The following is a 23,924-nucleotide window of genomic DNA, read 5'->3' as shown; positions in this document are numbered from 1 at the left end:
GGGTAACAGCAGCAATTTTGAGGGATGGTGGGACGATGCCTGTAGACAGGGAGGAGTTTATTGTAGCAATGATAAGTGGAGAGAGAGCAGGAAGGGAGGCCTTGACAAAGCTGGAGGGGATTGGGTCAAGAGTGCAGGTGGCAGTTTTCATTCCGATGAGGAGTTCAGAGAGGTCAGTAGGGGAGACTGGGGAGAATTGAGACAGGGGATGGCAGGATAAGGGGGGGCAGGTGGTTTGAGGGGGAGCGGGTGCGGCGGTGGTCAAGCTGTTGTAGATGTTTTCAATTTTGCGTTGGAAGAATGAATAATCCTGTAGGTGGACAGGAGAGAATAATCATGGAGAACAAAAACCATCAGGAGAAGTAATAGGGGACTACATGAGATGAGTTAGCTCGGCACTTTAGCGAAGTGGAGTGAGGGACATGATTGGACAGAATAGGGGAGGCAATTTTACAGTAAATCCAGAATGAAATTGCTGAAAGATTCCATCATACTATATATGCACGATTTGAGTGTGCAAATTGTTTGAAAACATACATTACGGGCTGAAAAGCCTGTTTTATAAGGTTCTGTAATGGCCTTCTTGCTCAAGTACATTTTTCGTGTTCCTCACGAGTTATGCATGTTGGGTTTGTGAGACATTTGTGGAATTCAAATTCTAACTGCTGTACATGGATGCTCAGCATTCAAAGTGAACATGTGTACTTGAAATGTCTGATAGGCTAAGTCTGACATGCAAAACATATCACACAGAAAATTGTGGACAAATTAAGCAATTACAAAAAATATTCCATAAATTAATGGGGAAAAATGCCTCAAATATTTAATTTTCGACAAATCAAATAGGTAATTTGTTGACATTAGATGCCTGCATAATTAACGCGCACGCGAGGTGAAAAGTGTGGTTAAGCAATTGGTTAATTTCTGTCTGTGTACAAACGTCAGCTTATGATCGAGGAACAACTTAATATCAATTGAACGTTACATTTTGAACATGGATCGGATCATGAATCGGAAAACAAACCTCTAGTTCAGCAGCAGTACTTTGGCTCTGAATTTGTCCTGATCACACATGCGCAGAGAAGAGTAAGATTTTTTTTTTTTTCACTCTGTCTGCCTGGCTGGCGGTTAAACAAAATTGAAAATCATTCCAAACAGGAAACTTACTATTTTTAAGGACGTCATAAAGGACACAAACAACAGGCACGAATAACTAACACTGGTCAACCAAATTTGAAAAGTTTTATGGTTCTAGTATATTTTGAGGTGATTCTAACCAACATGAACCTGTATATTTCGATTATGATATCCAATTTTCACTACCACATCCAGTTTTTAAGAACCTGTATACCATAGGAATACCACTTCATTTGAAATTCACAAACCTCTTGTTGACCCTGAGAAGGTATTCTTACCTTCCCTGAGGTTGACCCTGAGAAGGTTTGATGAAGAACTTTGTGAAGGCCATGGATCAAGATGGTGCTGGCTTCCACCACTTGCTAATGAAGTTCCAAGGCATTGTATCCGAGGCTAAAGTAAAGACGGGTGTTTTCAATGGTCCTCAAATTCGTCTTGCACTCACTAATCAGGACTTTGTAACGAGACTATCTGAGCTGGAAAGCGTTGCTTGGGATAGCTTTGTGGCTCTTGCTAACAATTACCGTGGAAATTTTCGAGCACCAAATTATGAAGAGCTTGTGGACAAGATGTTGAAGAGTTACCAGGCGCTCGGTGCTTGAATGTCACTCAAGATACATTTCTTCCATTCTCATCTGGACTTCTTTCCACAAAATCTTGGCGATGTCAGTGATGAACATGGAGAAAGGTTTCACCAGGAAATTGCCATCATGAAGCCTCGATATCAAGGCCGATTTAATCCAAACATGATGGGCGACTACTGTTGGACTTTACAGCGTGAAAGTGATTGCTCCTACAAACGCAAAAGTAAAATTCAGAAGCACTTTTAATGTGATGGAAATATAAACTTAAAGTTCATATTATTTTTTGTGATATTGTATAAAGTTCATATTATTTTTGGAGATTTACATTTTTTTATGTGATGTAAATAAAAACTTTAAGTTCATATTATTTTTTGTGACAATAAATAGACTTATTGAGACTTAATCAAGAAATTCGCATGCTCTAAAGATTTTTTTTCCACACTTATGATGTACTACGTCAAGGTTACGTGATAGCGAAATTTTAAGGTCAGATTCGGATTCGAGGGCACCAACTTAGTTAGAAACAGTTGAAAATAAGTCAGAACCAATTTGGCTGTTGACCAGTGTAATTTAACGTGTTCGATAAGTTGGTGTATAAGATGCTGCAATAACGGTGGTAAACTTCCAGATTGTTTTTCTACTAGCTTTAAAATCTTTAATTTATTTCAACTGAATTATATACTTGAACACTGTAGAACACTAACTGCCCTTTTTGGCATTTTCAAAAACGTTTTGTCTAGCAGTACTTGGACAAAATGTTATGGCCTTTTTGGTTATCACGACCAATTAGATTTGCTGCTCGTAGACCTCACCCATTTTCTTGTTTCTCAAGTTAGCGTGGGGTAATGTGTTTTTAAATGATCTCTCTACTTACCCTCACCAGAGGAGAGGGTATTACATTTGGGTCTGTTTGGCTGTTTGTTTGTCCGCACAGAATGTGAGTATGTGTATTAACTACATTAGACCCTTTAGAATCCAAAGACCCATGAAGACCCCAAAGACCCTTAATGACCACGGAGACCCAAAAGACGCAGAGGACACAAGGCAAGTTGAGTCTTTAGACATTCTGCCTTGTGTCGAACAGAGTCTGAGGTGAGGCTGTTTGAGATGAGCATGGGGTGAAGGAAGAGCACATAACAGAGAGAGATAAGGCACCATCATAACTTTGTAGAAGGAGACATTTTGGAGAGTTCAGCCTTGAGATTTGCAAAATTGAGTTCTCTGGCTTACTTAAGGATGGGCACACACACTTGTTGCGAGCCTCACAGAGTGGCATCCATACTGGAATAGACATCTGCTTGACCTCAACTGTCTCACCATACAATGCTGTGTGCCAGGGCTGAGAGGATGGACAGGATAGCCGCAGACAAGATGGGATACACTAATGCCTGAGAGAGAGCAGACTTGGTGAAAGTATTTTCAAGTGGAAGCAATAACAGATGCAATGGAGATGGTAGTCCAAATCTTTTTTGAGATTGCAGTTTGCAGTTCCTTCCTGTTGGCCTTTGCAAACAACCAGATTCGGCAGTGTTGAGGTTACTCTCCAACAATAGCCCCACAGATACGAGCTTTAACAAAAGTCAAAAGGAATCAAAAGCAATAGAGGAGGAACAGGAATGGCTGGATGCCAAGTTAGTCATATCCAGGTCTCAGGTGGGAGAACATACCAAATTGCAGAAATCCAGCTTGGAAAGTTTACCCATTATGTCAGACCCAAAATGTTACAAAATGCCATTGCTGTAATCCCAAGCCTGGTTGTTGTGGAACTGGCACCCATTTTTTGCCCAAGATGAGGAAGATGAGGAAGTGGCAGGTGAAGTCCCCAAGATGAGGAACAGTGACCTATGATGGATGTTTAATACTTGATCAATGATAGCGGAAATAGGGGTATATACGTAATAGAGTCATCATCATTCAGTGGATTGGCAACAACACAAACATTATGTGGTTGTGGAGAGATTTGCAGATCAGGGCTATTCCAGTGCATCAGGAGGACTTAGCGTGGAGACAATTGATATATAATTTATTCTACAGACTTGGCATTTAATATGGAATATTTTTTTCTTGACTTGGATTTACTTTCTTAACCCAGTATATCAATCTGGTGAGTTTCTTTTACACTTTGGTGATTTATTTGCGAAAAGAACCATGTCACCGATTGTCTGTCGCAGCAAGAAGTCAACAACAGGATTATATCACAGGTGGCGTGGCAAAATGTACGGACAGGTGCATTTGATGATTGGCTTCACAGTCGGGTATACAAGGGTTGTTGCGTTCTGTATTAGTGGAAAACAACTGCTGCACGTCTCCAAAAGTTATTGCTGCTTCCTCTGGGGATGGTCCGTCAACTCGACAATGCTGTTTGTCATGGAGTGGTGGCTTTACAAAATTACGGCATGAAACAGCGTGCTATTGCTCGGCAGTATGGCATCACTCAAGGTCAGGTGTCAAAGATCCTGAAACGAAATGCTCAGTGGGGTGTCCCTACTCCAATACCGAGGCCAGGACGTCCCACAGAACCACAAGGAGGGATGATCGCCAGTTGCACCGGTTAGTCCGCAATGGCCGTACCAAGTCAGCTAATCGGCTTAGGGCTGAGTGGCAGCAACTGACAAATGTGCCTGTATCCAGAAGGCTAGTCAACCAACGACTGGTTCAAGCAGGCTATCGTGCCAGGCATCCCCTGAGAAAGCCACGCCTGACCAGACAACAGCGCCAGCGCCGATGGCAGTTGGCCAGAGAGCACCGTCAATGGCAGCCAGGACACTGGAATCACGTGATCTTCAGTGACGAGTCTAGATTTCTGGTCTATCGTCAAGATTGCCGCATCCGAGTGTGCAGACAAGTGCATGAAGCCTACAACGAAGATTGTATAGTGCCAAGAGTCCAAGCTGGAGGTGGTGGGGTGACCGTTTGGGCTGCTTTTGATGCAGGGGGCAAAACTGACCTGGTTGTTCTGAATGGAAACCTGAACCAGTTCAAGTGCAGGGCCATTCTGGAAGAAACATTGCTTCCATTTGCTCGTGCAGGCTTTCGAGGAAACTTTGTCTTCCAAGATGACAATGCACGGCCTCATCGTGCTCGCATGATCCAACACTTTCTTGCTGACCGTGGTGTCGAGCATATGGAGTGGCCTGCCATGTCCCCGGATATGATTCCGATAAAGAACCTTTGGGCAGAATTAACGCGTCAAATCGACCACTTGGGCCAGCAGCCGACCTCTGTGCGTGAATTGCAGCAGGCTATTGTCACTGCATGCCAAGCGATTCCTGTCCAAACCTTGGCAAATCTCGTGAACAGCATGCCTCAACGTGTACGTGCTCTCCTGAATGCTCGTGGGGGTTACATGAAGTACTGAACTGTAATTTTACTGTCCGTAATCCCAGTCGTAATTTAACTTTTGTTTTTGTTAAAAAAAATTTTGGCTAATGTGCAAAATAAAGAGATACTTCTGGAAAACGTACAGAAGTTTAACACAGTACTGTCCATGAATTGAGTTCGATATCAGTTTATATCACTTTCAAGGATCAATTTATTTGTTTTGAAATGTCAAATGTGGTTTTTGTTTCTTTTAAAGGTCACATTAACAAAATCTAGAATAATTTCAACATAATTCCAATTAACTTTTTGTTCTAAGACATCTTCAAAAGTAAGTTCACCCCCACAAAAAAAATATTCCATATTAAATGCCAAGTCTGTATTTCATCTGATATAACTTCCTCTGCTGCTATAAGTTCATCACTAAGATCCTCGTTGAGCAGCCAAGGTGGATCACACCATGAAATGTTCTAATGATTAATGTTGCCAACCACAGCTCCACTCTTTCCTAGAAATTAACTACAATACGAGCCCAAAAGCTTACTATGTTCAAAAGAGATCACGATTTTGATTGACTTTGTAGCACTGGAGGGTAGGTAGCATCTTTCTTTTGTAATTGCTGTGTCAGGATTTTTTCAACACTTCACTAACCTACCTGTATTCAGAGCTGGCATATGTTATCCTGTGTAATCTTTCCTGGCATGTAATCCCAATGAGTCTCATTGTGGATTGTGGATTAGCAATGAAAACGTTATTGTCTCTGAAATTGCACAATTCAAGCTTATTGGGCAAAGATGTAAAATGTCTAAAAGGAAATAACTTCATCACAACTGGAAATCACAAAAAGGCCCAACCTGGACCTGGACTCAAGTCCACCTCGACCAGATGATCATTGAATCATTGAATTCGATATGAATCGCATACTTGGTATTCAAGCCATGACCACAAATGCTGTTTCTTTGACATTTGGATGCCACAATGACCTAATTAAAATAAGACATTTGGGGAAGGGCTTGATGATTCTTAAAAGGAGTTCAGAAAAAGGTTAATCACTACATTTGATCGAAACTTCAAGCTGTTCGTCGACCTTTTCGCTGCACAACATTTCACTTAAAATGTGAGTTGGGGATGGCTTGAAGAAACGTGAGAATGACTGTACTAAGGGAAGATTCCTCCAAGATTTGCAAAATCCCATGGGAGAGGAAATACGATTTTTTTTTTTAAATCGGATATCTGGATGGCAACACACCTGGCAAAGAGCGCTGCACCACACACAAACAATATCACCAAAATTATTGGGATAAATAAGGAAATGTGCAGGGTAATTAATTTACATTTATTAAATTTCAACATCATAATAATAACATTAATTAAAACAAGAAAGAACAATCAGAGATTGCAGACCCTCGCTAGGACGTGTTTTTAGTGGTTAAGGCTTTTGTGTTTGTAAAAAAGCAAATATGGCGACAGAACCACGTGACCAATGACGTCATCATTATCTTTTGTCTCCACCAATTTATCACTAGATGACGCTCAACCAATTTCATCTTGATCGGATGAAGTTTTGTACTTGTTGAATTATGACGTCATAATGGAGGCACCTATGACATCCTCATTAACATATTTTATTCCCCATGGAGAGTTCTGTACAATGAGCCATGTCTCAATTTTTTCTCTGCAGCGCTTTTGGAGATATAGAGGTGCAGAATTTTTCGGTTTTTCCAAGATGGCGGCCGTACCACGTGACCTATGACGTCATAATTATCAATAAAATTTCTACAGGTGGAGGTACACCTATGGTAAAAATTTCCTGTCAATTGGACCAACGGTTGCAGAGAAAATCATATTTATTCTGTGCGGACAAACAGAGAGACAGACAAACAGACTCAAATGCAATACCCTCCTGCGAGGGTAAAAATAATGATGGGTTCCATTACAAGGAACCAGCACAGGCGGAGACCATTAGGTCATCAGGCCTGCAGAATGAATGCCACCCGATGGCTGTTTGTCTGGACTCTATCCTTTATAAATGCTGAGCATCAAGCAAGGAAGCAGCACGTGGCATTTTAAAAAGACTTTGGTATTACTCAGTCCGGGTTGGTTTCAAACTACTGACCAGCCATACTAAGAGCGGACACTCCAAATATTAACACCACCAAATATGGTGTGGCTGTCACCAACATGTCCACATTGCATTTTGATAGATATCAGGATACTGCAATTTTAAAGTGATTCTTCAACATAGAAAAAGAGGGCCAGAACAAAAAAAAAAACAAAAAAACATATATATACACAAAGAATTAAGTTAAGCACCCCCCCCGTTTTTTTACAACCTCGCACATTACAAGTTTGTTGTCGTCAAAACAGTGTAATATACCCATGATATTGCTATATTTTCTGGAGAAGTGATATTATGGTCACATAAAAACATAACAATCATGCCGTTTTCAATATTTTATTCTGAATAATTTAAGGTGAAATTTTTTGGGAATTTTAGGCATATTTTCACCTCAATTTAAGTATGGAGCTATAGGTCCATCACGGACAGTGTGGATGACGTTTATGTTTTCTAACGTACAGTCATTGTTCTGAGAAGACCTCTAGCGATCTTTGCGTCAATAACGTGTGTAGGACCCACGTGATCGGATCACTGACTCAACCAATCACTTTTTTTCACTTTGATCACTCAATTTCATCAATGGATAATTGCTAATGTCATACCAATCATTATTTGATCTCACATACCTTAGAATATATGCCAATGTATACATATACACAAAGAATATATATTAGGGGGTGCTTACCTTAATTCGATATCAAATGAATCCATTTTTAGATCTCCAACCTTTAATGAGCAAACAAATAACTGCTCGACGTTTCGATCAGCAACATGGACAACCGTGCATCCACTGACCTTTCTCAAGAGCAAAGCAAAACAACTCTATACCCTCCCTTATATAAGGGAAAAAGGAGGGTTGGGGACACTGAATCACCAATCAGGAATCTTTCAACAAAACACATGGCCAGGAATCTTTCAACTCAGGTCTGGAATCTGCGCGCAGAGTTCCGCGCGCTCTTTTTATAACCTGGCGGTGACGTCAGCCTTGGCGTGGCACCCAACCAGAGCCTCGTAACTTCCTGCCCTTTGTCGACACGCTTCGCGCCTTCCGCGTCGATTCGCGCCAACACCGATCACAGCCCTCCTGGGTGTGGTATAGCACGTAGCGTGTAGCATGATCATAGCTCGTAGGTGCAGCTGGCCGCGGTCCATGCGGTGGCACCCCGAGCCGGCCCCCCCTTGCCTGTCCGTCTTCCAAAGTCATGTCAGGGAAGGGATTTATTTAATGTTGCGCTAGGGATCTAACTACGTGTCTACAGTTGTGCATTGCCAAAGGGACAAAGGTTTGGCTACCAGGTGTGGACACACAGGGGCGTTATCTTTTAATCCCTAACTACTTATCACTCGAACATCCTGGTATGTTCACAGGTATACTCTTACCCGACAAAACACCTACACATGAAAATTACAGGTCACATTCCTTACCGCGACAGACGAATACCAACCTACACAGATCTATCTGGCTCTACATATTGCTACCCCACCGACATAACAATATATACTAGCAGAAGTGTATATATATATATAACACGAGATCTTAAAAAGATATGGACAGATTGAGGCAAAACTTAGTGGACAGGTTGGGCATGTGGCAAGGACAAAGTGATTAAATTTTTGATGAAGATCCTTGATCCGGGTCCGGATATTCCAATTTTGTAAATGATTCTTCACCATTGAGAAATAGGGCCAGAAACGATATATGGAATGATATCTCAAAAAGATATGGACAGATTCAGACTAAACTTGGCGGATAGGTTTGGTGTGTGACAAGGACAAATTGTTTCGATTTTTGTGAAGATTCGGATCCCGATACGAGATTTAATTTTTTAAAAGAGATTTTTCACCATTGAGAAATAGGGCCATACACGATATTTAGTATGATATTTCAAAAAGCTGTGGACAGAGTCAGACAAAACTTGGTGGATGAGTTGGGTTGGTTCAGTTTTTATAGCGAAGAACAAGCTGAACAAGCTGATTAGATTTTGGTTCAGCTTCGTTCAGCAAATCCGGCCTATCATTGGGATACCAAAACGTCAACTGTTCAGCCGGGCGAGGTATGCTCTCTACCGAATGCTGTTCTAGTTAATATTGCAGTCCTCAAACCAATGCCAAAGAAAAACATCAGTACAGGAAGGTGCACTGTTACACACTGTTACACTAAGTGTAAACAATTGCAGTACTGCATCCAAGATGGTAGTGCAGTATTTTCTAAAATTTCACTTTAAGACATCTTCATAGAGCACATGTTGCTTTGCAGTTTCGGGAAAAATATGCAAATATGAGTTGGGAGGGTTTATCTCTTGCTTGGATGTGTTGTCGCAATAATATTGGTAATCATAGTCTCGTTCCAGGTGTCCCTCACCACAACTTGGATTATTATGCCACAGAATGAAAAAAGCTTAATAACAAGCAGCATTATATCTCATTAAAAAACTGATACTGCTCTCGAAGCAAAGGGACAATTAATTTTTAAAATTATATTATTCTACAGTAAAGTTTCCCATAATATGAATGTTCTGGAATACATAGGTTGCCTGTAAAAATATTGGGCAAATAAATCATCTCTGTCTGTGTTTATGGAGAACTCAGTTAAGCAGAAACTGCATTGATACGCTCCAAGGTGACCTGTAGTTCCCGAGCATGTAAACATCCAATTACATTATTGCAGTTATGAGACGTTTCACTATAAATGTGGATATTATTACACATTTGACATTGTTCGAATGGCTAACTCAGAGTAAACATTGTGCACCACCAAAATTAGCATGTCACAACTGCACATGCACCTGTCACCTAATTCCTGATTTAAATCATAAGAGGAAACTTCGACAAGAGGATGCCATTCAGCCCATCATGTAACATCCACACCACATTAACCCGATATATCAATTTACATATACCGTATCATATGTATTGAACTTATTTTATCATTAAATTGTAGCAAATGAACATCCACATCCCTTTCATTGTTCACTTCTAGAGTAAGGTGAGGCATGATGTCCTTTTAGTTATATATTTTCTTGTTTACAAAGTTTAGCCTTATGGAAGATCAAGGTGAAAGAGGGTAAGAGGGCAATACACTGATAGTGCGACAACAGTTAGATCCAACAAGGGGACGAACAAACAAGAAAAATAGAGAGAATAGGGAAAGAAACATTGCAATGTGCAAATAGTTGGGGAGAGGTAAAGGAGGCATGAGGATATAAATGACCACAGGTAAGGATGGAGGGTGACAGGAGATGGTAGTGTACTGCCTCACTCACAGCCCTTGAGGGAAGGTTTGGATTGAGCCATCTGAAGAAGGGGATTCCACAAGAAGCATAAGAGAGAGTGGAGGTGAACAGTGAGCCTGGATTATGCGAGTTTCACAAGGAGACATTTGGTTGAAAGTACATTTGCTATCTGGAAGAAGTGGAAGGATTCCATAAAATAACTGTCATAATTCTCTTTTCCCTTCACCCCAAGTTACAGTAAAATATATCAGAGTGAATTACACAAAAAGGCTGCGACAGCTGATGTTTGCTGGAATACATTTATCAGTGGCGGTGACAGCATAAAACAAATCATTCCATTTACTACCAGCAGAGATGTTGTCAAGCAAAAGCAATGTTAAAGGGTTTACGGCAGTGGAAAGCAAATGCTCTAGTTTCCTTGCTTTCAAACAATAGTTTGTGTTTGTATATTTAAACTAAACTAGTAAACAATTGCAGCTCTTTTATTCTATCAGAATAAAAACTAGAAAGCATCTGAAAATGAAAAGCCCGCCTCGTCCGTTTTTTAAAGATGTCATCTTCTTCTTCTTCTGCTCAAAATAACGAAAACAGTTTTTAAAAAACGAAATGAAAATTGATGATTTTATGCAACCTTGACCGTTAACCTTTTGATAAAAAAATAATCAACTCCCACCTTGTGATTAGTGAACCAATTGAGTGATCCAATATGCAAATTCTTTAAATTTAAGGTCGATCGGGTGAAAATTGGTGATTTTACGCAACCATGACCTTTGAACTTTTGATCTAAAAAAAAAATCGGCTTGTAGCTTTTGATTGGTGAACCAATTCTGTGACCCAATATACAAATTCTTAAAATTTCAGGTCAATTGGATGAAAATTGACGATTTTATGCAACCTTGACCTTTAACCTTTTGATTAAAAAAAATAATCAACTCCCATCTTGTGATTAGTGAACCAATTCAGTGATCCAATATGCAAATTCTTTAAATTTCAGGTCGATTGGGTGAAAATTGGTGATTTTACGCACCAATTGACCTTTGAACTTTTGATCTAAAAAAAACAATCGGCTTGAAGCTTTTGATTGGTGAACAATTTAGTGACCCAATATGCAAATTATTCAAATTTCAGATCAATTAGATGAGAATTGACGATTTTCTGTGATGCTGACCTTTGACCTTTTGACCAAATTCTAATTTTGTCTTCTCCATATTCTCATAATAAAGCGTTGTTGAAAATTTGATGACAGAACTCAAATGGTAAATTGAAATTTCAGGTAAATTGGATGAAAATTGAAGATTTTTGGTGACGCTGACCTTTGACCTTTTGACCTTTTGACAAAATTATTAATCTGCCGCCTTCGCATTATCATAATAAAGCTTTGGTGAAAATTTGATGACAATAGCTCAAATTGAAAAAGGTTATGGCCCGGACAGACACACACAGACAGACAGACACACAGAAGGGATTGCCAAACCCCATCTCTTGCTGTGCAGGGGACGGACTAATACTATTTGTGTTAATGGTGGCTTTCACGTATCTGCTCGCAGCCGAGTGGTAAAGTCGTGAAGGACATTGAACAGTTAGTCAGGTTCACTATGTTTTTTTTGTTCAAAATCATGGTAGATTAGCAAACCTATACATTTTTGGAAACGTTATTACGTGGAAAATCTGAAAATCAATGTTTACATTTGCCAATTCCGACCAATTCGATTCGACCAATTCGACCAATTCCATTCGACCAATTCGACCATTCGACCAATCGTTTTGATCGACCATTCGACCATTCGATCGATTCGATTCGATTCATCGAATTCGATTCGATCGACCATTCGACCAATTCGATCGATTTGATCGATTCGATTCGATTCATCGAATTCGATTCGATCGACCATTCGACCAATTCGATTTGCCAATCAATTTGACCGACCTTTGCTTGTGTGGAACGGACTGTGAAAACGATGCGGACTATATTGTCGGATACGACACACAGGACAGTGATGACGAACTCTAAATGGCATATTCTGTAATCGTGTATGTTTGATGCCATTGACTGCCTGTGTATATCTTGTCATTGACTGCCTGTGTAGATGTGAAGTTATACTGACTGCATGTGTATGTATGATTTTGCTGACTGCCTGTGTATGTTTGGTGATATGAATTATTGTGACACATTTTGATGTTATTAACTGCCTGTACAAAATGATAACATGTATTTGATTATGCAACTTATCGCGAATATAAAGACAGTATTTTGCAATTCAAAACCTTTGATTCGTGTCTTACCATTCCCCATAGCACTAATTTGATACTTTCATTGGATTCCTTGTCCCTGAAAATATAGGTTTAGTATATTTTTAAAAGTTTTTAGGGTAATTAGAGGCAGAAATAGAACAAAATATGTATTTTACAGTGGCCATTTTGAAAATCCAAAATGGCCGCCATACAGGTATCTCTCCAAATGTAAACATTGATTTTTAGTTTCCTTATGCTATTACCTTTCCAAAAATGTATAGGTTTGCTAATGTACCATGATTTTGAACGAAATATAATTTATTGACATAGTGAACCTGACTAAATGCAACTCCATGGACGCAGACATGAAAGATGATGATAATCACTCCTTTTTGCATCGTGATGATGCATGGAGCTGCCGAAGTAGTTTTTAGGATAATGGGAATATTCCTGGTCGGGTCACCACTCCGATGCAGGAATCTCGAGTGGCTCATTCATCCCAGGAAGCTGGTACTCATTTTTCCAACCTCGGAACAATGACAGGCTGAGTCAACTTTCCTGGTGTTAATTCAACGTCATGACAGGGGCATTAACTCAGGACCCCGAGATCTCAAGCTAGCCAACTTAACCATTAATCCAACACCAGGCTGCAGATATGAATAAAGCAGTACAATAGACAATCCGAGTCAAGAAGAGTATTCTTAAGACTTCTTAAATTAAGGGGGCATTATACACACAGGCAGCAGCAGAAAAAAAAGACAAAAAAAGTTTGTACGATGCTGCTAGGAAAGCTTCCGTTCAGGAAACAAAGATACGGGAAAATATTTCAAAGGCAAAAAGAAAAAAGGAGGAAAGCTTTATTGAAGAAGAAGGCCAAACATATGGTAGTGGGGAGTTTGGAGAGGCGTTTGTCCATCAACATACAAGTACAAGGGTGAAAAGAATGAAAAAACTTGCAAAGTGAACTCCAGATTCATGAAATAATGGAAAAACATTGTACGCAATTGTAATTTCAATGTATAGGAAACGGAATCCTGATGTCAATGGCCACTTACAGCAAATGTGTGTTTACATAATATTAGTTTACATTTTCCCCTATAACTTTGGAATTCTTAATTCTTTTCACTTCAAATTTGGCACAGATATTGATAATGACCCAACAAAGATATTAATAGAGTTTTATTGTATTATGACCTTGGGTTTTTAATTTAAAGGATGTCAATTCTCATTGGACGATTAATGGTTGCCATGGCAACACGAAATGCCAATTATACAAATGCATCAATTAAAATGTTTGTTTCCTAGTATTGTATATATGTACCAAGTTTGAACGTAAATGGACTTGTCATAGAGAAGATATAAGCTGAAAAGTGGTAATTCATCATTTGTATGCATCTGGTTACCATGGTAACCATGCATAATATAATGCTATGTAATGTATACCAATGTAATGTTCATATATCAAGCAACATGTACATATATAGTTTTGCATATTTTCAATCAAGACATTTTATCAAAAAGTGCATTACTGTGATTCAATGTTGTTTTTACTGTGTTCAGTGTAGTGCTCCCTTAAGTGTTTGGAATCTAACCTTCTGGAAACTGAACAAGTCTCGGGAGAATTACCATCTCCCAAAAATAGTCAAACTAGAGAATTCATGGAACAGGATATCCCACGCAGTGTTGAAGTTTATAGTTCATTAAATATTAAATAATGATTTTAAAGAATCATTATTTAAAAATTCCAGAAGTTCAGCACTATTGAAGCAGTCGTATACCCCACCATATTTTAAATGTCCAAGTACTGCAAAACTGGAGGTTCTTGGAAGTGATAATGAGGTGATTTGTGTTCTACAGTGTTCAAACCCCATGGTTTATTTTGTGACAAGTATGGGTGTTATCACTGGCACCGTGAAACAAATTATAAATTACTGCAACCTTCACTCCAATATTGAGCCTGGTGTTGGCTTAGCGGTTAGGGTGCCAGCTTGGGATCCCGGATTCGATGCCCGGTTGATCGCTGAATTAACGCCAGGGGCGTTGACTCAGCCTGTCATCCTGAGGTCGGCAAATTGAGTACCAGCTCACTGGTAATTCCCTGCGTGTCGCAAGAGGCGACCAACAGGGTTGGCGTCAGGAAGGACATCCGGTCATAAAACATTGCTTCAAAAAGGGGACCACGGTGCCCGAAAAAGGCCAACCACTGCTCTGCGGGGAAAAATGGCCTCTAAAGGTAGTTCTTCAATCCAATATTAGATCTGGGCAGCTGGATCAAGAAAGATTTGGGCAAAAAAAAAAAGAAGCTTTCCTGGCTAACCCAACATTAACTTTGGAATTACTGGGGCCATTAAAGAAGTAGTATTAATCATACTGTACGTCTCTACAATAAAGAAGAAGAAACAAAACAACTACAAAATGTTACCACGTGTCAACAGTTCAGATTCAAGAAGGAGCATGATGGTGTAGATATATTAAGATAAGATGTTGACTGAAGTCAGGAAAAACCCAAAGGATCCTCTTTCACTGCATTCACCCACTTAGATAGGGGGCACACAACACTTCTATCGTCAGATCAAGTGTTGATGACATCTTACCCCGAGCAAGCTGGTACTCACTCATTTTGCCAAACTCCCTGAGGATGACATCCAAAAGGAGGACAGGCAGAGTCAACCCATCTGCTGTTGATTTGGCACAGCTGGGGTTTGAACTCAGGATCCTAAAAGCCAATCGCCTTAACCATTGAGCCACCATCAGGCATTTATACACACGAGTTATACACTAAGGGGGTGAGAGGATTTGTGGATATGTATTCAGAATTTGTAGTTCCCTCCCCCCCCTCACCCCCTCCATTGCAATACCTGCTTCCTCCAGCAGGAGCCAGTGGTTCAAGCACTTGCACTATTCCACGTGCACAGGCAAAAATCGCATGTCATATGGTCAGTAGGTACCCCAAGTACTAATGCAAAATTTGGTGGATTTTGGCCAAGCCATTTTGGATTCCATAAGGAAGAGGGGCATACATATCCACAGACATCACCTTATTGTAGTTATCTTAGTTGCAAATAAATGAATGCAGCATACAACTTTCAATAATGCAATTGATTAGGTTTACTTCTCACTGAAATAGGACAATTGGGGTTTTCTAGTGCACTAGAATATGCATCGTTTGTGAATATTATCAGTTGACTATTAATGTCTGCAACAGGACACAAGCAAATAAGATGCTTTGATGAAAGCCCCTTATAAACTACAATGCATTCTCACTGGTGTAATGTGTTGTGCAGATGTCATTCCATCCCTTGCTGTGGCTTCCAGAGTCACCACTGAGATCATGTGTTGCCAAGACGACGGGAGGTGTTGAGGACAACCACATCCACTGCTAGCCATGAGAACCTTTACTTCACAAAGTGAGATTTGTTAATGAGACAAGCAGTAATTGCTTCGCAATAAAAGTGAATCAACTGCAACACCAAGATGTGTTCATTATTCTCTGCAGGAAAGTGGTGCGAAGAGCAATCTCAGGTAGAAAGAGGGATAGAGAAGGTGTGAAAAAGCAGAAGAATGAAAAATTTATTGTGGATGAATATGTTAAATTCCCCTTGTTGGAATCCGTAAAGCTTGGATACAGAATTAATGTTGGGACAGAACATCAGCCTTTGTCGGTAGCATTCTCATGCATTGTTAACTTCGTAATAAAACTCAAAATTTCACAATTGTGGGGCACAGGGAATATGTCAAACATTGAAAGGCAGTGATTGCAATTCTGGTGTCACACTTGAACTTTACCATGTAAATCCTGAGATTCAAAATTGCATTGTGATGCCCTGAGAACACAAGCTCTTGCAGTCCGATTGCAATAGTCTCGTTGAAGGAATTAAGGAATGCCGGTGATGAATTCAAGTTTATGGGAAGATGAAATCATCAAAATGGAGTTTTGTTGCGTGGAAGCATCTGATGTACGATGAACCGGCTGATGTCAGGCAGCTCAGCTAATTAAGGAGCATTGCAAAGCAAGTCGAATGAGAGAAATGAGACAACTCATTCGAAGCATGGAAATTGGATTCTTGGCGCACATCTGTCTTGCAGAATTTTTGCTAAAGGATTTCCAATAAGGACAAGTGATGACTTCTATTCGTTGCTTCATCAACACTGATAGAAAACCACAACTAATAACAAACGATCAATCGGACGCACCATAACGTCGACCGAAGCAGTTATTGGACAAAGGTTACGCTGGATGGTTTGCCATTGGCTTTGCAGGTCAATCGGGAATTTGTGATTTGTTCAGGGTGCCCAGGCTCGACAGCTCAAAGATGATTACACATGAATCTGTGCTATCCTGCTAGGCCCCTAGTTGATAACAGAGGTTATATCTGCTGTGTGATTCCAAAAACATTCCTGCAGCAGGTGACATGACAAACCATCAAAGTTAACTCCATGTCTGTTCTGTCCTTTGAAGAAACAGGAAACAATGCGACAACCAAAGGCAAGCTAATTGATGGCTTTGTGTTTGTACATTTCCCCATTCCAGTTGAATTTAGCCCCTAATCTTAGTGCAGATGTCATTACATGGAAATGTATATCATGAAATTGCAACTATTTCAAGGTTTCTGGGTTATTAAGTTGATGATCCTAAACACATGTCTTGTTAAACGCCATTCCGGGCCCAGAAATAAAAACAAGGTTCATGGACCCTCGTGCTGCTCCGTTTCAAAGTGTCCCAGTTAAAAACAGGAATACAGGTAAACTGGAAAAGTGAATATGAATAGAGTAGATAAAACGAAAACAGTGGGGTATTCTTACTTTGTTTTGTGTTACTACTGATATGTTTTAGAATCATGAATGTAGCTTTGGTATTTTTACTTTGGTAAGCATGTAACTAGTAACTAGTAACGTAACGTAGTAACGAACTAAAGGTAGACTAGTTCGTTACTAGTCTACTTGCTTTCCTATCAATATGGAATGCCTGTTAGTGTTGCCATCTGAACACCTGCCTCATATGGCAGAGGACTACAGTTCAATTTCCCACGTACCAAAGGTGCTTGTCCATTATGTCTACTAATACACTTGTAATTCGTGTAACTCAAAAACACACTGCCCATTAATGTCGTTGTCCTTAAAGATGATTTTCATACAACCTTTACTATGAGCCTTATGTCAATGTAGCGGAAACTAGAGAGGCACTCCTCAACATCACGACGACGTCGACTGATATGCCTCCACCCACATTATTAGTCCCCTACCGGGGACTCTAGGTTTGCACTCCGTCCCTCAGTCTGTCAGTCTGTCAGTCTGTCAGTCCGTCACGCAAAGAACAGTTTTCAGGACTTTTTTTTCTAAACTCGTAACGCTAATGATTTCAAACTTGGTACATGGTTTACTCATGATAAGTTACAGATCAAGTTCGAACTTCACGACGTTTCGATCATTTTTGACAAAGTTATGGCACTTTGAACTTCGGTAATTTCCCCAACAGTTTTCTGGACGACAGACTGCCGGTAGGGGACATGTATTGCAGCGCAATACTCAGAATGCTTGTTACATCATTAAACATACTTGCACCAAGTTTGATTTAAATCCCTTCAGCTGTTCTCAATTATCACATTTTTACCTGTCATGACCTCTAAACTTTGACCTCTCGATGTCAAAATCTAATAAGTTCAAAACGAAACGAAAACCTAGCACGGACGGATGGACAGCCACACGGACAACCAAAACCATAACGCCTCCGGTGGCTTCGTCAGTAATAAAGTAATAAAAACATGATTAATTGAGAATACAATACTTCCTGATTAGGTGACATTTAGTGCAGACCTGCATCCTATTTCAACACTGGGTCGATTAAATATTAAGTACATGATTTGTAAACATCAGAACAGTTAAAGACAGTCCATGCAGGAGGTTTGAGCAGCACTATGAAGCGTTTCGTGGTGTCAAGGGTCAATGGTGTGGTTGAGCCTGCAATACGTAAACTTTTTAAAACGTTCGGCCGACTTAACTTTTGTTCTACTATGATAGAAAGCTAGGCAAGCAAGTTGGATTCAAGATTTTCTTTTTTATTCCAGCTATGCACAAGGGTTGGGGTTTGGACTTCAATTGATTCGATAATATGAAGCATGAACGAACTGCGCTCCAACGCGAGTCGAAAGAATTGACGCGACCAAAGACGGAATTCGTCCGAGTTGCTTTATTGAAACAAAACAGCTCAGGTATTCTCACAAGCCCGTTTATCGGGCAGCAATATATATACACATTTATGTCGGGAAGTTTGCCCGGCAAAAGCTATACCGGGCATGCCCGGGTGTCAAGGGCGAGCCTTGGAAAGGCGAGTCTGGACCTGCCCGGGCGTGTTTGGCTGCGGCCTGGCAAGTCGAGGCTGGGCGTGCCCGGGCGCTCTGGGCGAGCCCTGGGAAGGCGATAGCGGGCATGCCCGGACACTCTGGGCGAGCCCTGGAAAGGCGATAGCGGGCATGCCCGGACGCTCTGGGCGAGCCCTGAAAAGGCAATAGCGGGCATGCCCGGACGCTCTGGGCGAGCCCTGGAAAGGCGAGAGCAGGCATGCCCGGGAAAGACGAGACCGGGCGTGCCCGGGAGGTTCGGGCATGCCCGGGAACAGTGAGTCCGGGCATGCCCGGGAGAGGCGCGTCTGGCCGTGTTCTGGCCGGTGCAAGGCGATTGTGTGCATCCAGCGGTAACCGCTACACACGCCCCTCCAGAATCGACCTGCACCGGCAGGGTCAATTTAAGGGGGGTCCGGATGACCCGGCCGAAGCGACCCCTGGAGGGTCGTGGGGAGGGGTCTGACGTGGTGGTGGGTGGTCGAGCGGGGGGAACTGTGGACGGGGGGCGGCCTCGCCGCGGAGGAAGGGCCAACCGTGGTGGTCGGTCGACGTCCATGTGCGCCGGTTTGAGGCGGTCCACAGAAATCCGGTCCGGCCGGCCGCCGAAGTCGACGATGAAAGACTTGTCGCCCCGTCGCAGGACCCGGAAGGGCCCGTCGTACGGCGGCCGGAGTGGCCCCCGGTGCGCGTCATGACGCACAAAGACGTACTCCGCTGTGCGAAGCGCCGGGGGGACGTAGGACTGGGGGCCACCGTGGCGGGACGTCGGCACGGGGGCAAATCGTCGGGCGGCCTCCTGGAGGTCCAAGCGCTGGCGAGCGGCGGACCAGGGACTGGTAGCGTCGGGCACGAATTCGCCCGGGACGCGGAGCGGCTGGCCGTAGACGAGCTCGGCGGCGGACGCCTGGAGGTCTTCCTTGGGGGCCGTGCGAAGGCCCAAAAGGACCCACGGCAGCCGGTCGGCCCAACCGTCGTCCTGAAGGCCGGCCATGAGTGCGGCCTTCATGGAGCGGTGAAACCGCTCGCACAACCCGTTGGCTTGGGGGTGGTAGGCCGTGGTGCGGTGCAGCGTGACCCCCAACGAACGGGCGACCGCGCCCCAAAGCTCAGACGTGAACTGTGGGCCGCGGTCGGACGAGATGTCCGCTGGTGCGCCGAAGCGCGCGACCCAGGTGGCGATGAACGCCTGCGCCACGTCGGCGGTGGTGGTGGAGGCGAGGGACACAGCGTCCGGCCACCTGGTGGTCCTGTCCACCATGGTGAGCAGGTGGGTGAACCCCCGCGGGGGGGGGGGGCAGGGGACCCACCAGGTCCACGTGGACGTGGTCGAAACGCTGTTCAGGCACGGCGAAAGGTGCCAGCGGGGCCTGGGTGTGGCGGTGGACCTTGACCCGCTGGCAGGCCGTGCAGGCGTTGGCCCAGTCGCGGATGTTTCGTCGAAGGCCGTGCCAGACGAAACGCGCCGACACCAGCTTCTGAGAAGCTTTCCGGCCCGGGTGAGAAAGGCCGTGGATGGAGGCGAAGATGCGGTGCTGCCAGGAAACGGGCACGATGGGGCGAGGCTGGCCCTGGGAGACGTCGCAGAGCAGGACGGTGCCCGCGAAGGGAATGTCGGCCAGGCGGAGGCCCGTGTCCGCCGCACGGAGTGCCTGCACCGAGGCGTCGGTGGTCTGGTCGGCCGCCATGAGCGCGAAGTCCACGCCGAGGTGGACCGCGTTCGCGCTGGCCCGAGAAAGACAGTCGGCCACGGCGTTGTCTTTGCCGGCGACGTGCCGGATGTCCGTGGTGAACTCCGACACGGCGGAGAGGTGGCGCTGCTGTCGGGCCGACCATGGCTCCGTGACCTTAGCCATTGCGTAGACCAACGGCTTGTGGTCGACGAAAGCCGTGAACGGGCGGCCCTCCAGGAGGTGTCGGAAATGGCGAACGGCCAGGAATAGCCCGAGCAGCTCGCAGTCGAACGTGCTGTAGTTTAACTCGTTCGGCCGGAGTTGCCGGCTGAAAAAAGCGAGTGGCTGCCAAACCCCGTCCACCCATTGCTCATGGACGGCGCCCACCGCGTAGTTGGAGGCGTCCGTAGTGAGGGCGATGGGCGCGTTGAGCACCGGGTGAGCCAGCAGCGTTGCGTCGGCGAGGGCCCGTTTGGTGCTGGCGAAGGCCGCGTCCATGGCCGCGGACCAAACAATGTCATGCTTGGCCGGCTTGCCCCGGAGGGCCTCGTAAAGGGGCCGCATGAGCTGAGCAGCGCGGGGCACGAATCGGTGATAAAATTTCACCATGCCGAGGAACTCTTGGAGGGCCTTGATGGAACGGGGACGCGGGAACGTGGTGATGGCCTCGACCTTGGTCGGCAGCGGCACGGCCCCGGTCTTGGTGATGCGGTGGCCCAAAAAGTCAATGGTCGTCGCGCCGAAGTGGCATTTGACCGGGTTGACAATTAAGCCGTGCTCGCTGAGGCGACCGAACAGTGTTCGGAGGTGGAGGAGGTGCTCGGCGCGGGACGTGCTGGCGACGAGGATATCGTCCAGATAGACAAAAAGAAACGGCAGGTCGCGCAGCACGCCGTCCATCAAGCGCTGGAACGCCTGGGCCGCGTTCTTGAGGCCAAACGGCATCCGCAAAAATTCGAACAGGCCGAACGGTGTGATGACGGCCATCTTCGGGACGTCGGCCGCCCGGACAGGTACCTGGTGGTAGCCCCGTATCAGGTCAATTTTCGAAAAGATGACCCGTCCCGCCAAACGGGCGGAAAAGTCCTGAATATGCGGGATCGGGTACCTGTCGGGGGTGGTAGCATCGTTGAGACAGCGGTAGTCGCCACACGGGCGCCATCCACCCCCCGGCTTTGGCACGATGTGCAGTGGCGAGGCCCACGCGCTATCGGAGCGCCGCACGATGCCGAGGTGCTCCAATGCGTCGAACTCGGCCTTTGCCACGGCGAGCTTGGCCGGCTCGAGGCGGCGGGCCCTGGTGTAGACCGGCGGGCCCGTAGTGGGTATGTGGTGCTCGATCCCGTGCCGCACCGCGACGGCCGAAAACGTCAGCCGCGTGAGGGCCGGGAATTCCGCGAGCAGGCGAGCGAACTCGTTCGCTGCCGGGAGGGCGCACGCCAGTTCGGTCGGCGCGGAGCTGCTCATCGTGCACGCCAGGGAGCTGAAGGTCTCGGCGTTGACAAGGCGACGACGTTTGACGTCGACCAGCAGCCCGTGCGCGCAGAGGAAGTCGGCGCCCAGCAAAGCCATGGGGACGCAGGCGGTCACAAAAGTCCATTGAAAACGCTGGCTGCCGAAGCAGAGGGTGACGACGCGTGGGCCGAAAGTGTGTATGGCCGAGCCATTAGCAGCGACCAAAGAGGGGCCGCAAACGGCGTCCCGCCTGTCCTGCTCGGAGGCGGGTATGACGCTCAGTTGGGCGCCGGTGTCACACAGGAAACGCCGCCCAGACGCTTTGTCCCGAATAAACAGCAAGTTGCCCGAGTGGCCGGCGCTCATGGCTGGGAATGAACGCCGGCCCGGCCGTTTCCCGACCTGCCGAAAGTGCACGGGGGCCGGCACGTCCGAGCCTTGTGTCCGAACCTGGCGTGGTAATAACACCACGCCCGGTCAGGTGGAGGCCCCGGCCGTCGTGTCGGAAGCGGGCGGTGCGGCGTGGCGGCCGCCAGTTGCACCGGCAGTTCGGCCTCCAACCGCTCAGGGCGCTCGGGCGTCGTGGGCGTCGCCTCGGACGGCGGCGGGCTCCAGGTAACCGCGCCGATGTGCTGGCCCGCCAAGGAGATCTTATTGGCTTCCCTGGCGAGGGCGCGGGAATCCGTGATCAACGTGCCAGCCAGGGTGAGGCGTACCAGGTGAGGCAGCTGGCGAAGGAACAGCTCGCGGAACAGAAAATCCGGAGAGTGCTCACCGAGCAACGAGAGCATATAGTCCATGCGCTCTGACGGGCACGTGTCGCCGAGCTCGGGCAGAGCGAGCAGGCGCCGTGCGCGTGCTGCCAGTGAGAGGGCGAAAGCGTCGAGGAGGAGTGTCTTCAGCGCGTTGTATTTGTCAGCAGCCGGCGGGTGCTCGAGGAGGGCTCAAGGCGCGGGCCGCGGTGGCGGAACCGAGCGCCGCCACAACATGGTGGAAGCGGGTGTCGTCCGCGGTGATTCCTCGCAGGGCGAACTGAGAGTCCGCCTGAGCGAACCAAACAGCCGCGTGAGCCTTCCAGAAGGTAGGCAGTTTAAGCATCACTGCCGTATCCATGTCGGTAGGTCACCAATGAAGGAACTGCGCTCCAACGCGAGTCGAAAGAATTGACGCGACCAAAGACGGAATTCGTCCGAGTTGCTTTATTGAAACAAAACAGCTCAGGTATTCTCACAAGCCCGTTTATCGGGCAGCAATATATATACACATTTATGTCGGGAGGTTTGCCCGGCAAAAGCTATACTGGGCATGCCCGGGTGTCAAGGGCGAGCCTTGGAAAGGCGAGTCTGGACCTGCCCGGGCGTGTTTGGCTGCGGCCTGGCAAGTCGAGGCTGGGCGTGCCCGGGCGCTCTGGGCGATAGCGGGCATGCCCGGACGCTCTGGGCGAGCCCTGGAAAGGCGATAGCGGGCATGCCCGGACGCTCTGGGCGAGCCCTGAAAAGGTGATAGCGGGCATGCCCGGACGCTCTGGGCGAGCCCTGGAAAGGCGAGAGCGGGCATGCCCGGGAAAGACGAGACCGGGCGTGCCCGGGAGGTTCGGGCGTGCCCGGGAACAGTGAGTCCGGGCATGCCCGGGAGAGGCGCGTCTGGCCGTGTTCTGGCCGGTGCAAGGCGATTGTGTGCATCCAGCGGTAACCGCTACAAGCATGTCTTTGATTAAGTGAACAAAAAACTTGTTCATGCAAATAACACCTTGCAGCATATCTTTTTGTCTTGATGTAGAAAAGAGAAAAGTGAGTTGGCTGTGAAGCTCCTCCATGTGGTCACTTCGAGCAGAG

The 23,924-nt window shown here is 45.5% G+C and overlaps 2 protein-coding genes across 5 annotated transcripts in view; one reads left to right on the top strand and one right to left on the bottom strand.

Moving 5' to 3' along the window:
- The window catches only part of AATK (apoptosis associated tyrosine kinase), a 293,143-nt gene that overhangs the window by 180,223 nt on the left and 88,996 nt on the right, over positions 1 to 23,924 (bottom strand). The window lies entirely within an intron of this gene.
- LOC137423390 (uncharacterized) overlaps positions 1 to 23,924 on the top strand; it is a 66,209-nt gene that overhangs the window by 2,232 nt on the left and 40,053 nt on the right. For all 3 annotated transcript variants that reach the window (XR_010983691.2, XM_078774272.1, XM_078774273.1), the window contains exon 2: positions 15,908 to 16,030. The gene's annotated coding sequence lies outside the window, so the exon portion shown is untranslated. The remainder of the gene's footprint in view (positions 1 to 15,907; positions 16,031 to 23,924) is intronic.

The sequence above is a fragment of the Myxine glutinosa genome, chromosome 3, assembly GCF_964187855.1.
Source record: "Myxine glutinosa chromosome 3, kmMyxGlut1.1, whole genome shotgun sequence".
In the NCBI taxonomy this organism is placed as follows: domain Eukaryota; kingdom Metazoa; phylum Chordata; class Myxini; order Myxiniformes; family Myxinidae; genus Myxine; species Myxine glutinosa.
The sequence above is the reverse complement of the archived record's forward strand: the minus strand, read 5'-3'. Positions and strand labels throughout refer to the sequence as shown.